The following is an 18,147-nucleotide window of genomic DNA, read 5'->3' as shown; positions in this document are numbered from 1 at the left end:
AGATCTGCTTTCAGAGGCCCAGCAAGTGCCTCAGTAGAAGGAACTCCTGAAGCTCATGACTGCTTGAATGAAGTGAGTAAGGAATTTTTCTTTTTGAGTCATACTTTAAAGAAATCTGGAAATAGGAAGCATATGTGGGTTAGGTAAAATTCTAGAGTTTGAAATGAGGTGGTTAAAAAACATTTAGAAAAGAATATGATCATTTGAGATCAGCAGCAGTTGTTACCAGCTATCCATCGCAGGTATAGTGTGAGGAAGGGGTGCAGCTATGGGGGGAAGGGGCACCCAGGCATTCCCTGAGGCCATCTTGCCGATCCTGATCATTCTGCTGGTTCCCCAGACTAGGTGGTAGAAGGCTGGTGCAGGCTTGCTGTTGGGGGAGAGCACCCAAGGAGAGAGCTGCCACAGCCACACGGCCATGGGAGAGGGACGGCAGCCCGATGGGCCATGCAGTTAGAGGGACAAGTCCACTTCCTCTCTGGGATGGCCCTTCCTGTCTAGTGGCCCTCCACTGTGGTCCTCCACTGCACCTCCCCACCCCCTGGAGGCTGCCTTGGGGAGGAAGTAAAGCCCCAAGTAACATCAGCTTTCAAAGAGGAAGCCCACCCTTCCCTCCCCCCCTCTCCCCCCACCATGCGGTTACCCGTGTGGCAAAGCTCCTGGTAACCCTCTGGCTGATAATTACAGCTCTCTGCCAGGCTCATCTTATTCTCTTTTTCAATTGGGTCATTAGCTTAAGAGCCATGATTCTAACAAAGCATTTGACTAAGTTTCTCATGCAATCCTTGTGGAAAAGGCAGTGAAATGTGGGCTGTGTGAGAAGGATGTTAGGTCCATTGATTCCCAATGGATTGAATAATGGTTTCTAATAAATGCCAGTGTTTCTGTGTTGACCGAAAGAGAGACCTTTAGAGGAACGCCATATGGTTCTGTTCTTGGTGCTTGTCTATTCAGTGATTTTGTCAAATACTTGGTTGACAAACGCTTACCAAATCTGCAGGCTGTGCAAAGCTGGGAGGGATGGCGCATCCCAACAGTGACTAGTTTAACATTCAGTTTGATTGGGTGTGATGTAGGACCGAAACCAACAAGAGGACATCTAACAAGGACAGATGTGAAGTACTATATTTAAGCTTTTAAAACACCCAATTGCGTACATGCAGGCTGGGGAATACTTGGCTTGGTAGTGGCTTGTGTGCAAAAGAGGCTGAATCAATCCAAAGCTTCACAACAGGCACTCAGCAAGGTTGTGGGTGTGCAAAGAGAAAAACAAAAGATCTCCTGCCCTCTGGGTGCTTTCACTCTACCCAAAGAGTCTAAGAGTCTATTTCTGTGAAATATATTTCAGCTACTGGCAGGTGGTGAGTGGGCTTGGTGTTGGGTGTCAGCCATTGACTACCTGGCTTTTCCACTGAGCGGCAGAGATTTTACCATGAAAATAAAAGAACGTTCTGTACTGTCCACCCTCCTTGCCCAGACCCTCCCAGGCAGCCTTTGACTGGGCACTGCCCTGTCACCACCATGGAGGCTGAGATCTCATAGATCAAGAGGGACTCTTAGAGGTCATCTGTTCTACCGCATCCTCTCATTTTACAGAGGAGGAAACTGAGGCCCAGGGAGGTAAAAGGACTTGCCTGTCTTTATATATATGTAATAAGTGTCAGAGGCAGAATTTGAACCCAGGTTGTCAGACTCCTCTATAAGCATTCACTGTATTGTGCTACCTCAGCCAGATGAGACTGAGCAGTCTGCTTTGAACGGCAGGCCTCCCTATAGGCTCTGCATCAGCCCTTGGTAGAAGTGAAGCGTATTTATTCTCAAGCAGGCTGGCCAGATCTCCTGAGGATGGAGGGCTTCCTCCACAAGAGAAAGGTGTTTTATAAAAACTGTAGATTTCTTCAGCGACTTTTTCAAGAAAACCATTGCATCCATGTTGTCTGTGAAGAAAACCATGTAAACACAGGGGGCCTGGCAAATGTTACACTTGCGCAGAAGAGGGGGTGGTGAAAAGGGGAGGGGGAAGCAGAAAGCCAGGAGGGAGGGCAGAGGCAGCCATGTGTCTGATGGGAGAGGCTGAAAAGGGTCTGAGGGCATTGCAGCTCACTCCACACTCTCTATTCCCTCCTTACAGTAGTACCAATGGATAATGATTTGGGGGCCCATAGGGTAGAAAGTTCAGATGAAATGTGCATGAATATATGCATGCTCACAGTCACCTGTGTGACTCAGGGTCTAATTAGTAACTGAGGGGCACTGGTAATGATGGTCTGTTAGTGCATCTAGGTCAGTCAGTCAGCAAGCATGCTGTTATTATATGCCACGTACTGTCCTAAGTGCTGGGGATATGAAGAAAGGCAAAAAAATAGTCCCTACCTTCAAGGAGTTCACATTTTAAAGGGGGATACAATACATAAAGAAATAGCAACCATACAAAGTAGATGTAACCTCAGAAGAGGAGGCTTTAGCAGCTGGGGCCACTGGGAAAGGCCTCCTGCTGCAGGCTGCAGTGTTGAAGGAAGCCAAGGGAATGTAAGAGGTTGGAAGTGAGCAAGGAGAGTCGCCCAGGTACGTACAAAGTAAGAGACGGGAGATGGAGCATCCTGTGAGGAAAAAAGTGAGTAGACTAGAGTGTTGGACCCTCGATGTGTGGAGAGAAGGGTAAAGAAGACTGAAGATGTAGAGAAGAGCTCTAACCATCCAAAAGAGCACCGTATAATTATTCCTGGAAGTAACAGGGAGCCACTGGTGTTGAGGGGCCGGGTGGCTTTAGAAAAGTCACTTTGGCAGATGGTGGAGGCTAGGCTGAAGTGGGGACAGACTTGAGGCAGTTTCTTCTCAATGTCCTTTGGTCATTCATCATCCGTGTGGTGCCCCCTAACTCTGGGTGTGTGCTCCTGGGCTCTGTCCTCTCTCCAGTCTCTCCCTTGGTATCCTCAGCAGGTCTCACGAGCCCAAATGATCCTCCCTGTGCAGATGCCGCCTCTGTCTCTTGGATGAGATCTGTGACTTTATCGGTGTTTTATTGGTATTCTTACTGAGGAAACTCTGTCTATTGACTCCGATCGACACCTCCTCTGAGTCCTAGAGAGGGCAGCGAGACATTGTGAACTACCTGGCTCCCATAACCAAGGATGTGTCCCAGAGGGACTCGGACCCAAGTATTCCTGACTCCAAAGATACTTCTCTAGACGCTGCTCCTTTCTTCCAGAGAATAATAACATTATTTAAGTGCCTTATGGTTCATAGGATTATACGTCTAGATCTTAGAGGCCATGGTCTAACCCCTTCATTTATGTGTGATGAAGCCTACTCTGTGGGACATACTGTGCTAAACACTTTACAGTTATTACCTTACTTGATTCTCCCAACAATCCTGGAAGGGAGGTGCTATTAATTTCCCATTTTACAGATGAGGTTAAAAACAAGGGTTACAAACATTGGTTAAGTGACTTACCCAGGGTCACACAGCTGGTAGTTGTCAGAGGCTGGTTTAGAACTCAGGTCTTCCTGATTCCAGGTTTGGATCCTCTATCCACTGTGTCCACTGTGTCATCTAGCTGGATTAATACTTAATGATAGTAATTACATTTAAAGAAGGCTTTATGTTTTACAAAGTGCTTTACATATGTTATCTCAATTTGATCCTCTCAACAACCCTGCTGTGTACATAATATTATTATTACCATTTTGTTTGGAACTTTTTTTATAGAGAGTTTCAGTGTTCAGAAATCTTTGCTCTAGACCTGGAGGTTCTTTTTTGTTTTTTTTCACTTTTCAGTGAGGCAGTTGGGGTTAAGTGATTTGCCCAGGGTCACACAGCTAGTAAATGTCAAGTGTCTGAGGCCAGATTTGAACTCAGATCCTCCTGACTCCAAGGCCAGAGCTCTATCTATTATTACAATTTTGCAAATAAAGAAACCAAGGATCATAAAAGTTAAGTGACTTGCCCAGGATCACACAGCTAATAAGTATGTAAGCCACGATATGAACTCAGGCCTTCCTGACTCCAGGTTCAGCACTCCATCTAACCACTGTACCATCTCGTTGCTTTTACTTAAGTGATTAAGTAATTTTCTTCAGGTCACATATATAATGAGTGTCAAAAGTAGGATCTGAATGAGCAAGCAAACTTCAATTAACAGCCACATTGTGCAATGATTAACCCTGATAGACTTAGCTCTTCTCAGCAATGGTCTCATGACAGAAAATGCTATCCACATCCAGAGAAAGAACTATGGAGTTGGAATGCAGATCAAAGCATACTATTTGCTCTTTTTTTTTCTCTTCAGTTTTTTTTTGTTTCTTCTTTCTTGTGGTTCTGCCTATTGGTTCTAATTCTTCTTTACAACATAACTAATGTGGAAATGTGTTTATAGGAATGTATATGTAGAGCCTTTTATAGGAATGTATATGTAGAGCCTATGTCAGATTGTGTGCCATCTTGGGGAGGGAGGTGGAGAGGGAGGGGGAGAAAATTTAAAACTCAAAAGCTTATGGAAGTGAATGTTGAAAACTAAAAATTAATTAGTTAAACAACAAAAAAAATTAGGATCTGAACCCTGGACTTCTGACTCCAGAGTAATTAAGCACTAGCACCTACCTCACAAAGTTATTGTGAGGATCATGTGAGGTGATATTTGTAAAGCACTCAGCACAGCGCAGGCACATAGAAGGTGCTTAATAAATGCTTATTTCCTCCCCCCTCCCACTTACTGTATCAAGAGTTTTCCTCATAACAAGCAACACTGTGAGGTAGGTCAATGCAAATATTATTATACCCATTCTATAGATTAGGAAACAGAGCCTCAGAGAGAGTTTAAGCACAGTGCTGAAGCTTACATAGCAAACTGAGCATAAGAGCCAGAATAAGGATGCAGGACTCCAGATTTCAAGTCCAATACACTAGTCATTATCCCTTGCTGCCTATCCTGATGAGGGTCACTGGAATTCTTTTGAAGTAGAGGAGAAGCTGTGAGTTGAATTTTCAGGTTGTAAACTTTTTGAGATGAGTATAACTAGCAACCTTAAAGACTCTCCTACTCTTTTTCAGTTCCTTGCATTCATCACCAAGGCAGGACATCCTACTCTAAACCAAGCATGACTTGTGTATCTTTGTGTTTCTCACAGTGTCCAGCATAGTGTCTTGTATGTAGCAAGCACTTTGTATTTGTTGAATGGATGAAAGAATCTCCAGATGGCCCATGGGTTAAGCCCCTTTGCTAGCATCTGAGATGATCTTCCTCTTGTAATCCCTGAACTTTACAATACCTTGTATTTACTTAGATTGATCAGGTATTTATTTTGTATATACTAATATGTGTACATGTCCCCTACTTCAATGTCCCTCTGGATCACTGCCTAGATAGATAATGTCATAGAAACAATGAACATGCACTTGGATGGACTTTGAGAGGCAGTGGAGCACAGAAGGGCCTAGCATGCTGTGGTCCATGGGGTAACAAAGAGTTGGACAGGACTAAATGACTGCATAACAACCCCTCCTGTAATAGAATGTAAGCTCCTTGAGGGCAAGAACTGCTTCGTTTTTGTCTTTGTGACTCCATTGTCTAGCACAGTCCAAGACTAGTTAATTGATTAGAAGAAGAGCAAAACTTTAATACCCATTGGGAGCTTAACAGCTAAGGATAAAAGTCCAAGTTTCCCCGCCCCCCCCCAATCATAACCCTGGGCAAGTTATTTTACCTTTCTGAGCCTCAGTTGTTCCATTTGTAAAATGGAGGAAATAATGGTTGAACTAACTCATTCAAAGGCTTGTGAGCATCCAGGGAGCTGACAACTCTTTTGGGAGAGCTGTGTAAGCTGTAAAGTGTTGTATAATTGTGAGTAACTATTGTCTTTAAAAATAATTCTCATTTACTGAATCCTTCATTCTATATTCCTATATTTCCCCTGCCATATGGTTAGTAAACTCCCACCTCCTGCTTACCCAGTCCTTGTGATTCAGAGGCTCTGTCTATCAAAGTAGAACTCCCCTTCTCTTGTGATCTCTCTTCCCTGCTCTCTCATTCATCTCGAGCTCGGTCCTTCTCTCGCCCCACACCCACGTTTCTCTGCCCTTCTTTCTATCTTGCCCTCTGACATCCCTGTTGTATTGTTCATTAACTCCAGTTCATCCCAATGTTTCTTCCTTTTAAATTCTTCTATAGCTCACGGAAATTTGGATTCGTCTGGGAGACACCTCCTCGGCCTACCTTTCCAACAACTGGAGTTCCTTCTCTTATATCCTTTGGCACATAGAACCAGGAGGGGCACGGTAACTCCTTGCTGTCCTCACTGTCACTGCCAGATCCTGAGCCTTCCTACTATCATTACTCAATAACCTCTCACTTGAGGTTCAGTTCATCCATTTAAATGACCCCATATAGATGCTTATTGCTGCTGTCTAATGGCCTTCAGGTCACTCTATTTCTTTTCTCAAAGAGTCTAGTGCCTGGCCCATTGTCTTCCACTCCACCTCAGCCGCTCATCTTGTTCATTAGGCAGCTAGGTGACAAAATACATAGAACATAGGACTTGTCATCAGGAAAACCTGAATTTGAAGCTTGCCTCAGAAACTCCCTAGTTGTGTGACCTTGGGTAAGTCTTTCAGCCTTTCTCAGAATACCTCCCACCGTATGCCTTCTTTGATCTTAGCTACACCTGAACACCTGAATAACTGGTTTATTGAACACTAGAAGATTTATGTTATTTCATGTCAACTGGGCCTTCACTACTGCATGGCAGTTCTTTTATTTTTTCCCCTGATTCACTCTGTAATATGTTCCATGTAGCAATAACTGTTTCAAACCTTCCCTTGTTTTCTTAACTCCCTAACACCAACCCAACCTTCCTCTCTCTGTGTCTGTAGATGACATTGTCTCTTCCCTCACTGTATAAAAGTGAGACCGTTTGGTCTGAGATCCCTAGCTTCCTTCATACTACACCTCAAAACCTTTCTACATTTTCCCTTGTTTTTCTATTCTTTTTCCTTCAGCCCCTAAGGTTGAGTAGACCTTCTCCTTACCAAGGCCAACCCTTCTATATGTTTCCTTGATCCCATCTCTTCCTTTCCCATCTCCTCTGGAAACTCACCTTGCCAATCATTCCTTGTCTCTTTCTCTCACCTTCAATTTTTTCTTTACTTATTGACTCGTTCTCCACTGCTTGCAGATATGCTGAAGTCTCTCTCGTTCATGAAGAAAAACCTTCACTGAGCTCAGCCATTTCTTCAAATAATCATTACATACTTCTCTTCCCTTTTACTGCTAAATGGCAGAGTCATCCCCATATGATGTCTCCGTTTTCTCGGCAGCCACCCACTTCTTAGCTCCTTGCAACATGGCTTTCGGTCTCACCACTTTACTGAAACTTCCCTGTCAAAGTTCAAACCAAGGCTCTTTTACAACCACGAAATGGAACGACCTTTTCTTAATCCACATCCTGTTTATTATAATATAAACTTCTTGTAAGTAGAGATTGTTTCACTTTTTGAACTTGTATCCCCAAAACCTAGATGGCTGCCTGGCACGTAGTGATCACTTAATAAATATATACTGGTTGACTTATTGAACTTTTTGCAGCTTTTGACACTATAAACAAACTCCTCTTTTTTTGGATACTCTTTCCTACCTTGGCTTCTATTATCATTGCTCTCACCTGATTCATCTTCCTCTTGTCTTTCCATTGCTTTTCAGTCTTCTTTGCTGTATCATCATCCATCTCCCAACCAGTAAGCATGGAATTCCCCCAAGATTCTGTCCTGAACCTTCTTCCTTTCTAGGTTTTCTTCCTTGGTTATCTCATCTGCTACCATTGGTTCAATGATCATCCTTATGCAGATGAATCCCAAATCTGTAAGTATATACGGCCCTGATCAGTCTTCTGAACTCCACATTCATATCTCTATCTGCCTTTTGACATCTTCCTCTATATGTCCACTTAGCCTATGAAACTTAACTTGTTCAAAATATAATAAATCATCTTTCCTCCTAAACCTGTGTCACCTTCAGATTTCCTGCTCTCTAAGGAGGGTGGTACTATCCTATCCATCACCTTATTTTCTAATTATGAAGTCATCCTTGATTCTCTCCCCTTTCCCCCTTCCTTGTCCTATATACAATTGGTTGTCAAGTCCTATTGATTCAGTCTCTACCATATCTCTTCCACCCTTCTCTTTTCCATTAACAGGGTGAATCGTTATCCTAGTTCAGATTCTCATTATCTCTCACCTAGATGACTGTGAAAGCTTTCTACTCTGGTTTCCCTGACACTGGTCTTTCTCTTTTCTACTCTCTACTTCATATAATTCCCAACATAATCTTCCCTAAGACACTTTCCATACCACTCCTCCACTCAAAACCCTTCAGTCATTCCATATTCCTTTTAGAATAAAAATACAAGTTACTTAACCTGCCATTCAAAATTCTTTATAATCTGTCTTCAACCTACCTTCCCAGTTTGTTTTCAAATTACTCCCAATTTACATACTCCAAATTCCAGCCAAATTGAGCTACTACTGATTGTTCCCTGAACTTGAAATGCCATTTCTCCCTTGGTGCATTTGCACACACTCTAGCACGTTCCTGGATGTAGTCCCCCTTTATCTTCTTAAAGGCTCAGCTTCCCTCTCCCTCATCAGGTTTTCTCTGATTCCTCCAGTAATTAGGATTCTCTCCTCAAATATTCCTGTTGCTTTTTGTTGATCTGTCCTTTGACCCCTTTACTCCAAACCCTGTATTGGACCTGTCTGTGTATCTGTCCTATCACCCAATAGAATGGAAGCTCTTTCAGGGCAGGGACTGGTTCCTTTTTGTCTGTGTCTCTAGCACAGTGCCTTGAACATGGTAGGTGCCTCCTAATATTTGTTGAATTGAATCAATTTTTCAGTCTTGTTCAACTCCTTGTGACCCATTTGGAGTTTTCTTGGCAAGGATACTGGAGGGGTTTGCCATTTTCTTCCCCAGTTCATTGTACAGATGAGGAAACTGAGGCAAATAAGGTTAAGGGACTTGCCTGCCAGGGTCACACAGCTAGTAAGTGTTGGAGGCCAGATTTGAACTCAGGAAGATGAGTCTTCCTGACCTCAGGCCTGGGGCTCTATCCACTGCACCTCCTCACTGCCCCTGTAATCAAATACTATTTCTACTTTAATGACAAATGAAAAGCTCCATGACAATGCCTTTGCATTACCCTTAGAAGACATCACTTTGCACACAGTGGATGCTCAAAAAAATGTTCATTGAGTTGGATTGGATGTTTCCGCATCTCATTGCATAACAAGAAAAGAAAATTATGGGAGCATGCTGCCCTCTAGTGGAAATATGGAAAATTAGATGAATCTGTTTCTGAGCCCTCTGGAAAAGGAACATTGTTGATTTATCAGAAAACTTAGTTATTCAAAGGATCCTAAGCCTGAGAGGAACTTTGGAAAGGACAGCCACATGAATTCTTCAGCACAATGTCTATGCCAGGAATTTCTAGTCAATACTTAGAACCCCATTGTACTTATAAAAGTTATTAAACCAATAGGAACAGGGCAATCCATACTTTGATAATCAGAAACTAGACAGCAAAGAACAGAATGTCAGATGGGAGGTAAAAAGAAGAGTCATAAAAATAATACTGAATATTTTTGGTTAGTGGTAGGAACAATATCCTAAGGCCTTACCCCATGTAGGCTAGGCTAGTTTTTTCTTATTTTGTATTGAATCTGTCCTTGGCTCAGGAAATTGAAACTCAAACCACTAATAACTTCTTGGTGGACTAAATACAAAAATCAGTGCTTGAAGGGTCAGGAGCTACTACCAACCTGACTAACACAGAGGCCGGAAGGGAAGCTAGGCCCAACTGTGGAGTGATGCTGTATCCTTACTGAAGGTCCTTTTCTTCTTATAGTTAAGTAAACCTCCCTTTGTTCAGTTGTATGGTATCTAACCAGGATCACATTTCCTTCTAATTCTAAACCTAAACTACTAGATTGGCCTGGGTCAGATCTGGCTTACAATAGCTGATCTCCTATTCCTGAAAGTTTGCTGAAAAGGGGCATGTTTAGCTAGATAATTTCAATTGAAATGCATTTTGAAATGGGGTTTGGGGAGATGCCATTTCTTCCTGAGGACTGCTTTGCTTCACCTTTCCTCTGAGTTCACCTCATGGTGTTTTTTTAAAAAAAAATTTCATTTATGGAATAAAACAAGCATTTCCATAACATAGCACAATAAAAAAGATGATTGCATATGAAACTATAAATCTACTATGTATAACTTGATATTCCTTTCAAATATACAACAAAATTATCATGTAAATTTCTTTTTTTTCCCTTACCCCTCTTCCCTCACCCTTGCCCTAGTGATGGCTACCATTAGACACAAATGAGTATATATATATCTATATCTATATATCTATATCTATATCTATATCTATCTATATATATATATAAAATGTATATGTATATATATATATAAAATGTATATATATATATATATATATATATATGCGTGTGTGTGTGTGTGTGTGTGTGTGTGTGTGTGCTTTCCTTAATGTCCTCTTTCTCAGGTCTTCCTTCCCTTCTGTTACTTCTCCTACTGGAGCCAAGCATAGCCTTGCTCATTGTCCTCTGTTTTCCCACAAGGGAACTAGTCATTTTCCTCTTTGATATTATGATGTTAGAACCAATTGTATCCTTTGGAAATAGTTGTTTGACTTTTGTTTCCATCAGACTCATACCAGACATATAAACAAACAACAACTCTCATTTTAAAAAACCATAGGATCCAATTTCCCCCCTACACTTCCAAGACGCAGGGAGGACAAGCAGTCAGTTGTATGAGGCTATCCTGGGTACCTTTCTGTAATGACTAGGAGATGCTGTAACCAGCTCTTGGTATCGGTTTGCAGTCAGGACCTTAGCATATAGACTGTCACTCAACTACTCCATCTTCCATTGTTGCTTTTTCCAAGCTCTTATTTTGTATGTTTCTAGGAATAAGATTTGTTCAGTCCCTGGATTACATTCTGAGCTTTCATGGGCCATGCACCTTCCTTCTTTTCACAGCATGCCGTGTATTAACAAGCCATCACAACGTCACGAGACTTATGTGAAAACCAGGTTTCTTACAAGAGAAATGAGCACGCGTATGGCACCCAAAGAGTTCACAGTCCTTACAGAAGTTTGCATATTTATGACAGTACAACAAAAGGAATAGGAGAAGACAGGAAGGGGTGTAGCATGGTAGGGAAAGGTACTGTAATGGAGGCGAAAAGGACAAAACCACTCCTGAAGGGGAAGAGCAAGGTAATGGCAAAAGTCACATTCTTTTCCCTTGGAAATTTCTAGACCGTGAAGATAGGAGGATTTGCTTATCTGTAAAGGACCCCAGTTGCACAAGCATTTTCCCAGCCTGGCACAGACTGGCTGGCGTATGTCTTGCCTCTCAAGGACACACAGAGAATCCAGCTTGGGGTACAAAAGTTATGTCAGATGGGGAGGGGCCATCCTGGCTGGACACATTCAGGGTCTCCTGCATACTCTGGGTCCAGTATTTCTGGAAAATATGGCAACTTAAAAAGACAAGTTCAGGAGACCCCTTAACATTTGTCAATCACAGACTTCTGTGCAAAGAATGATGACCTTATTTAGCAGTATAATTGTATTGCACCAATACGTAAGAAAAGTAGAAGAAATCAGTTGGATATAACAACACTGTAAATTCTGTTCATTGCAGCCTCTTAGTTAGGAGAGACCTCATCCGGGTTGGCATCTATTTCTACAAGCTGCAGCTTCTCCAGCTGAGGTCTAGCTCATGGGACTCCAAAAGGAAGTTAATCCAGAAGTTGGCATCTTACAATGACTCTCCTATCTCCCAGGAAAAGTAGAGCTGTACAGAGACTCGCAACAAAGTTTCTGTACCAATATTAGAGTGCATTGGAAACCTTCAGTGATTCTGCTTGTTGGAGGTACATGAGCAAACAGGAACCAGGATTTCCTGGTCCCAAACTGCACTAGTGTGTTTGTGTCTTGGGCTATCCATTAAGTCAATAGTACCAAAATGACCCCAAAACTAATACTGCTGTGTCCCAGCCTCGCTACAGATAGATAATACCTCAGTAGCCATTGCATCCCTTTGAGTTTCTACTTATTTCCAGTTCAAAATCTGCAAGCCAGCTAGTGTCTGATGACAGCCTCCTCCATCCATGGAGCCTCGGAAACCCAGAGGATAAAAGAGCCCTGTCAGCACATTTACACACCACAGAAGGGCAGACTGCCTCTGTTATGCTTCCAAGGCCCAGAGATGAGAAAAGGTTTTCTCTGTCCCCTGCCAATCATCTCCAAAGCCCAGGTCGGGAGAAGCAGCGCCTCCATTCCCCCATGCATGGGCATTTTGTGGACTGTGTGGTCTAAAAGGAGGATGGTTTGGTTTAGTAGAGTAGATGAGGCCAGTCTTATGCCTGGCAACCCACTGTTTGCATCAAATATTTCAGCCCTTTTGTATTTGCAGTTTTGTTCTCAAATTGCTTCACCAGTGTATCTCTCATCTCCACCAAGAAGAAGCAAATTGCCCAGAGATCATTCCCCTTTTATCTTCATGGCACCTAGGACGGTGCTATGTCATCATTAGGGATTGGTTGGAAATTACTTCCATTATGTCATGGACCCATTACTTTCTCTTCTCTAGCAGTTTCATGGTCGTCTGCAGGAGAGAATTTCCTCCTCCATTAGGCACCGTGAAAGGGAGAATCAGGATCACGTGAAGGGTCTTTGGCTTTTAGAGTTTGGGGTCATTAGATAGGATAGGGATAGGTACCCATGGTTTCACTGATGAAAGGATGCCCAGATGAGGGGATTCTCTGTCAATGAAGGTTGGCACCTTCTCTGCAACTTAGAATCTTAGAGAGCTGCTTAGAGCAGGGCTTCTTAAACTTTTTCCACCCACGGCTCCTTTTTGTGTTTTGGCAGCGTTCACTGGTGTTGCATGGCATGAGGGCATGAGCAGGGCAAAGTGCCATGCTTTGTTTACAGAACCAAGGCTGCAGTGAAGTAGCTCAATGCAACACGGGCAAGTGATTCCAGAAACACCTTGGATTCACTACGTGTTTGATTTTGAATTAATTTTGGTTGTTGAGCACTCAGAAACCTTTTACTGCTGACAAATTTTTCACAACCACATATGGGGTTGCAACCCACAGTTTAAGAAGTGCTGGCCTAGAGTGTTGAGAAGTCTAGTGACTTGCCCAGGGGTCACACAGCTGGCTCTGAGCCACCCCTCCCCATCAGACTGTGAGCTCCTCAAGAGCAAGGAATATTTTTTTTCCTACATATCCCTAATCTTTAGCACAGTGCCTGGCACATAACAGATACTTAACAAATGTATTGTCTTTATTGACTGTCAGGAGTTAGATTTATTCATACATCTCAGACACCTACCCATTCATCAGTGCATTTTCTTTATATGTGTATATGGTGATGAATTCTGTCTACACTAATACATAATTAACTGCCTTGTACAGATTAGATTGTGTGCTCAAGGGAAGGGATTGATTTTTCTAGCACCTGGATCAGTAATTATTCCCAGCAGGTCTAGTTAAGTGCCTGACCCTCCAGGGTTTAAGTAAATATAATTGAAACATAAGGGCAGTGCATAACTTTTTCGTAGCAGAAGATAGCTCTGCCTAACCCACCGCCATTTGGCAAGGTGGCCTAAATCCACTGTTGGGTACCCATCTCTAAACAGTGGGAAAGTAGAAATAAGATGTAGGACTCAGCAGCTCAGCTCTGACTATAGCTTTCATTATCATTTACTGCTCCAATTTTGGTCCATGATGTGTGGTGGCCTCTGGAAAAATACCAACTATCCAGACAGTCATGAATCCCTCCATTCATATCCATGACAGCAAAAGAAGAGAAAGGTCCATGCTTCGGGCACTTTGGCCACCCTCTGTCACCTCGTCTCTCTCCTGGACTCATTGCTCTCAGTCACTGTAGGGCCCTTTGATTCCTCCCTGGTACCTGGCTCCCCTTGGTGGAAATGCCAGTGCAATCAGATGCTCTTCAACTCAGTTTCTCCCCTCCCTTCAGTCCTAGTTCTGTAAGAGCATCCCAAGGGAATCTACTCTGTGCAGAACAATGCACCATCTGGGACTTTCTCTTCCTCTCTAATCTTTCTACTATACTGACAGTATTTTCTCTCCAAGGACCACCCACCCTTTTTGTGGACAGGAAAGCATGCACCTTGCTCCTTCTTCATGCCCTAGGGAAGGGACTAATTTGAGTCCCTTCCTCCTTAGCCCACTAAGTAATTGCTTGTCTACTTTTTTTTCTTGTCAGCTGCTAGGCTCTTATAGCTTGTACTTTTCTGTCCATTGCTCTCTGAATCTTCTTTCTGTGGATTTTTCTTCTCTTGAAGACTAAATTTGTGCTGAGGGCTAGTGCTAATAATCCCTTTTCCTTTACTGTACCTTCAGAGATTTGCCTAGAAGTAAAAAATAGTGATTCCTTTCCTTTTTTCTGTTCTTGAATTTTTCCAACCTGAGGCAACAAGCTTTAATTGTAAGTTCTTAGCCACTCTTCCCCCCTCCCCCCAACTCCCATATACAAGGCTTTTAGACCATCCACAGAAAGAAGGCTGACCAACAGTTGTAACTCACTCACCGCTGGGACTCATCTTGGCATCTTGTAGCTCCTGGCCACTCCCCCTCCCCCAACCCTCCAGCAACCATGGACTCTTTGCTAAGAAACACGAGAAGAGCCTAAAACCCAGCCCTCTGAGCTAGGCATGGGCCAATTTCTCCTCCACAGTCCCCAAAAGAATGCAGAAGAAATGAGAGGAAGCATAAGCCTTATGGACATAGATTATTCCTGCTGAATTTTAATTCTTCATTTATAACTGCTGCAATCACGCCCTAGCCTCAGGCACTACTCATTTTAAAAAATCATTCATTCATTCATTCATTCATTCATTCATTTATTCATTTATCTATTCATCTATTTATCTATTTAATTATTTATTTATTTGCTTGTTAATTAATTTATTCATTCATTCATTCATTCATTCATTTATTTATTTATTTATTCATTCATTCATTCATTTATTTATCTATCTATCTATCTATTTATTTATTCATCTATTTATTTATTTATTTATTTATTTATTTGTTTGTTTGTTTGTTTGTTTGTTTATTTATTTATTTAGGTGAGCCAATCGGGGTTAAGTAACTCACCCAGGGTCACACAGCTAGTAAGTGTCAAGTATCTGAGGCCAGATTCGAACTCAGGTCCTCCTGACTCCGAGGCTGGAGCTCTATCTACTGTGCTACCCAGCTGCCCCTCGGCATGACCTTTGGCAAGTCATTTTGATGTCAGTTTCTTGATTTGTAAATAAGACAAGATGATCTCTAAAGTCTATGCCCGCAAAAAATGTAGGATCCTATGAAATCAGGTATAAACTCTGTGGGTACAGTTTTTATAGATAGGCCTCAGTTTCATTATCCACAACACTTTAAATTCTGATATATACTGTGTATGGAGCATCTTTGAATGACGGACACCCGTGACTGCCAGCACCCAACACCACCACAGGTGCAGCTTCACTGTGTCTCTTGGCCTCAGCTAGCCTCAATTCTTCTCTTTTGTAGCAGGTGTGATTAGGAGACCCTTGATAAGTCCCCCTCAATCCACTTGATGAGATGATGGAGCATATATCTTTGTCAAAAGGGAGTACTTCCCATTGATCTAGGTATGTGCCCTGGTCCTTTGCTGAGAGACAGTCACCCTGCCTCTTTGTTGGGAGGATTCTGGGAACTTTTTTTTTTTTGGCAATTGGGGTTAAGTGACTTGCTCAGGGTCACACAGCTAGTAAGTGTCAACTGTTTGGTCTGAGGCCGGATTTGAACTCAGGTCCTCCTAACTTCAGGGCTGGTGCTCTATCCACTGTACCACCTAGTTGCTCCTTGGGAACTTCTAATTGATCCCTGGTACCTAAGGCTGCTTTGAGGATGACTGACAACTGAGAAACAGGATGAAGACTTCTGTAGGGGGAACCTGCCTCCTCTTTCGTCTATAAGAATGAACCATGGAAAAGGTTTCAACCCCTTAGGACTCTTTTCCCCCCCATTTTCTCTCCCTTGGACTTTTAGATTGGAATATGTAGCAAGGTGAGGGGGAGGAAGTTTCTCCTCTCCTTCACCCACCTTCATCAGCAACTTACAGTAGAAGGAACACATGGCCGTGAGAGACATATGCTTGTCCAGGGTAGCCTAAGGTTAAAGTTTCTTGGACTATGAGACCCTGATTGCCGCCTTCTGCCTTTCTATTTCCTTTTCTAAACAAAGATCAGCAATCCTGAGTAATCCTGAGAAATAAATATTTATAGCCTTGGCTACTACGTTATGAATAACCCTGACCTTGAGGGTTCCTGATTTCAACAATCAGACACCAGCTGGCCAGAGGGAGGTTTCTGTAACAATGTGTTTCTTGGAGAAGACCATCCCTGGAAGTACCCTACAGAGTGGAGGACTAAAGCCATGAAATGAGGGGCCAGGAGATCTGGACCTTGCCAACCCTCCAGGATAATTACTGTAAATTGTTGTGACAGTGAGGGTCCAAAGAGAATGAGAAATAACTGGTCAGCAGAGAAGAAGAAATAACTATTCAGCAGTCCCACAATGAATCTTTCCCTTCCAAGAGTGTGAAATGAGTAGAATGGGCTATTGGAAAGTTTCGTGTTTCTGTATATATTTGTAGGTACCTGCACAACTTTTAAGTCTCATAAAGTTCTGCAGTACAGGAAATAAAAAAGATGCCCCATCCCTGTTACCCATATAGGTCTATGTGGGAATTGGGGAGCCTGTTATTTGATTTTTGGGAAACCTTAGACATAAACAGTAGCCATAAACTTTGCCTTAGAGATTTTCCTGGAGAAATCCAGGAAAGGTTATTGATGAACCAAAGAGGAAAAACTGACCTTGCTGGGTGTCAAGCCTCCAAGAGGAAGCCCAGGCCCATGGACCAAGGAGTGTACTTTTCTTCACTCCATCTACTCCCAGGTTTTCTCTTGCCTTTGTGTCATGGCCTGTTTCTATCCAAGAGGCCCCAGCCAGCCCTTTTCCCCTTCCCCTGCTCCCCTAAATGCCTGGGTGGAAGTGCCAAGTTAATCCATTAACACTCAATGCAATGTTTCCTTCAGCCTCAGGAGTATTCCAGAGGAATCTCCCGCACAGAACACATGACAACCTCATCCTCATGGCATCTTGTCTTACTATTTACTATCCTTGACGGTAGTTTTTTTTTTCTAGTAGTGCTGAGGGTTTCATGTGGAGTCATCCACACTCTTTGTTCTGGTTTCCTTGGATAGGAACCCTTAACTTGTGATCCATGAACTTGTATCTTTAAAAAATGCACTTATTTTGATAACTATATTTCAACGGAATTTATTTCCGTTGTAATCCTATGCACTTAAAAAGACTATTCCCAAAAGGGGTCTATAGGCTTCACCAGACTCCCAAGGAGGTCCATGATGCACAAAAAGCTGAAGACCCCTTGTCCTAGGGCCTGCTGGCATGCTTTTCTGAGATGGTAGATCCAAGGTAGGAGGTACTCCATAGCTTTGGAATAGTTTTATTCTCTGTAAATATGAGTAGAATGGCTAAGGATCTGACCTGTGATTTAGACCTTACTTATCACACTGCTCAGTCTGTCCAACCTGCTTTTAAAAAAATATAAGGAGGGGCAGCTGGGTGGCCCAGTGGATAGAGTACTAGGTGTGGAATCATGAAGACTCATCTTCGTGAATTCAAATCCAGTCTTAGACACTCACTAGCTGCATGACCCTAGGAAGTCACTTTACCCTATTTGCCTCAGTTTCCTCATCTGTCAAATGAACTGGAGAAGGAAATGACAAGCCATTCCAGTATCTTTGCCAAGAAAACCCTAAATGAGGTTGTGAAGAGTTGGACATGCATGATTAAAAGCAGGTTGGACAGACTGAGCAGTGTGATAAGTAAGGTCTAAAAAAAAAAAACCTCAACGACAACGAAAGGAGAACCCACTGAGATTTGAACTTGGATTCCTGAATTCAAAGTCCAGAGTACTAATCATAGCACCACAAAACAGCTGAGCAGCTCCTAAATCATGTCTGGGTCACCAGATATTTA

At 42.7% G+C, this 18,147-nt stretch overlaps 1 long non-coding RNA gene across 1 annotated transcript; it reads right to left on the bottom strand.

Moving 5' to 3' along the window:
• Positions 1 to 1,107: 1,107 nt before the first annotated feature.
• On the bottom strand, positions 1,108 to 7,368 carry LOC110216604 (uncharacterized). Its single transcript, XR_002326820.2, has 3 exons — positions 7,093 to 7,368; positions 3,455 to 3,557; positions 1,108 to 3,081 (listed from the first exon to the last, which is right to left on the bottom strand). It is a non-coding gene; the product is annotated as an uncharacterized LOC110216604 (long non-coding RNA).
• Between the last annotated feature and the right edge of the window lie 10,779 nt (positions 7,369 to 18,147).

The sequence above is a fragment of the Phascolarctos cinereus genome, unplaced genomic scaffold (genome assembly GCF_003287225.1).
Source record: "Phascolarctos cinereus isolate Bilbo 61053 unplaced genomic scaffold, phaCin_HiC Scaffold_4;HRSCAF=312, whole genome shotgun sequence".
In the NCBI taxonomy this organism is placed as follows: domain Eukaryota; kingdom Metazoa; phylum Chordata; class Mammalia; order Diprotodontia; family Phascolarctidae; genus Phascolarctos; species Phascolarctos cinereus.
Note: the sequence above shows the minus strand (reverse complement) of the source record. Positions and strands in the feature narration are given on the sequence as shown.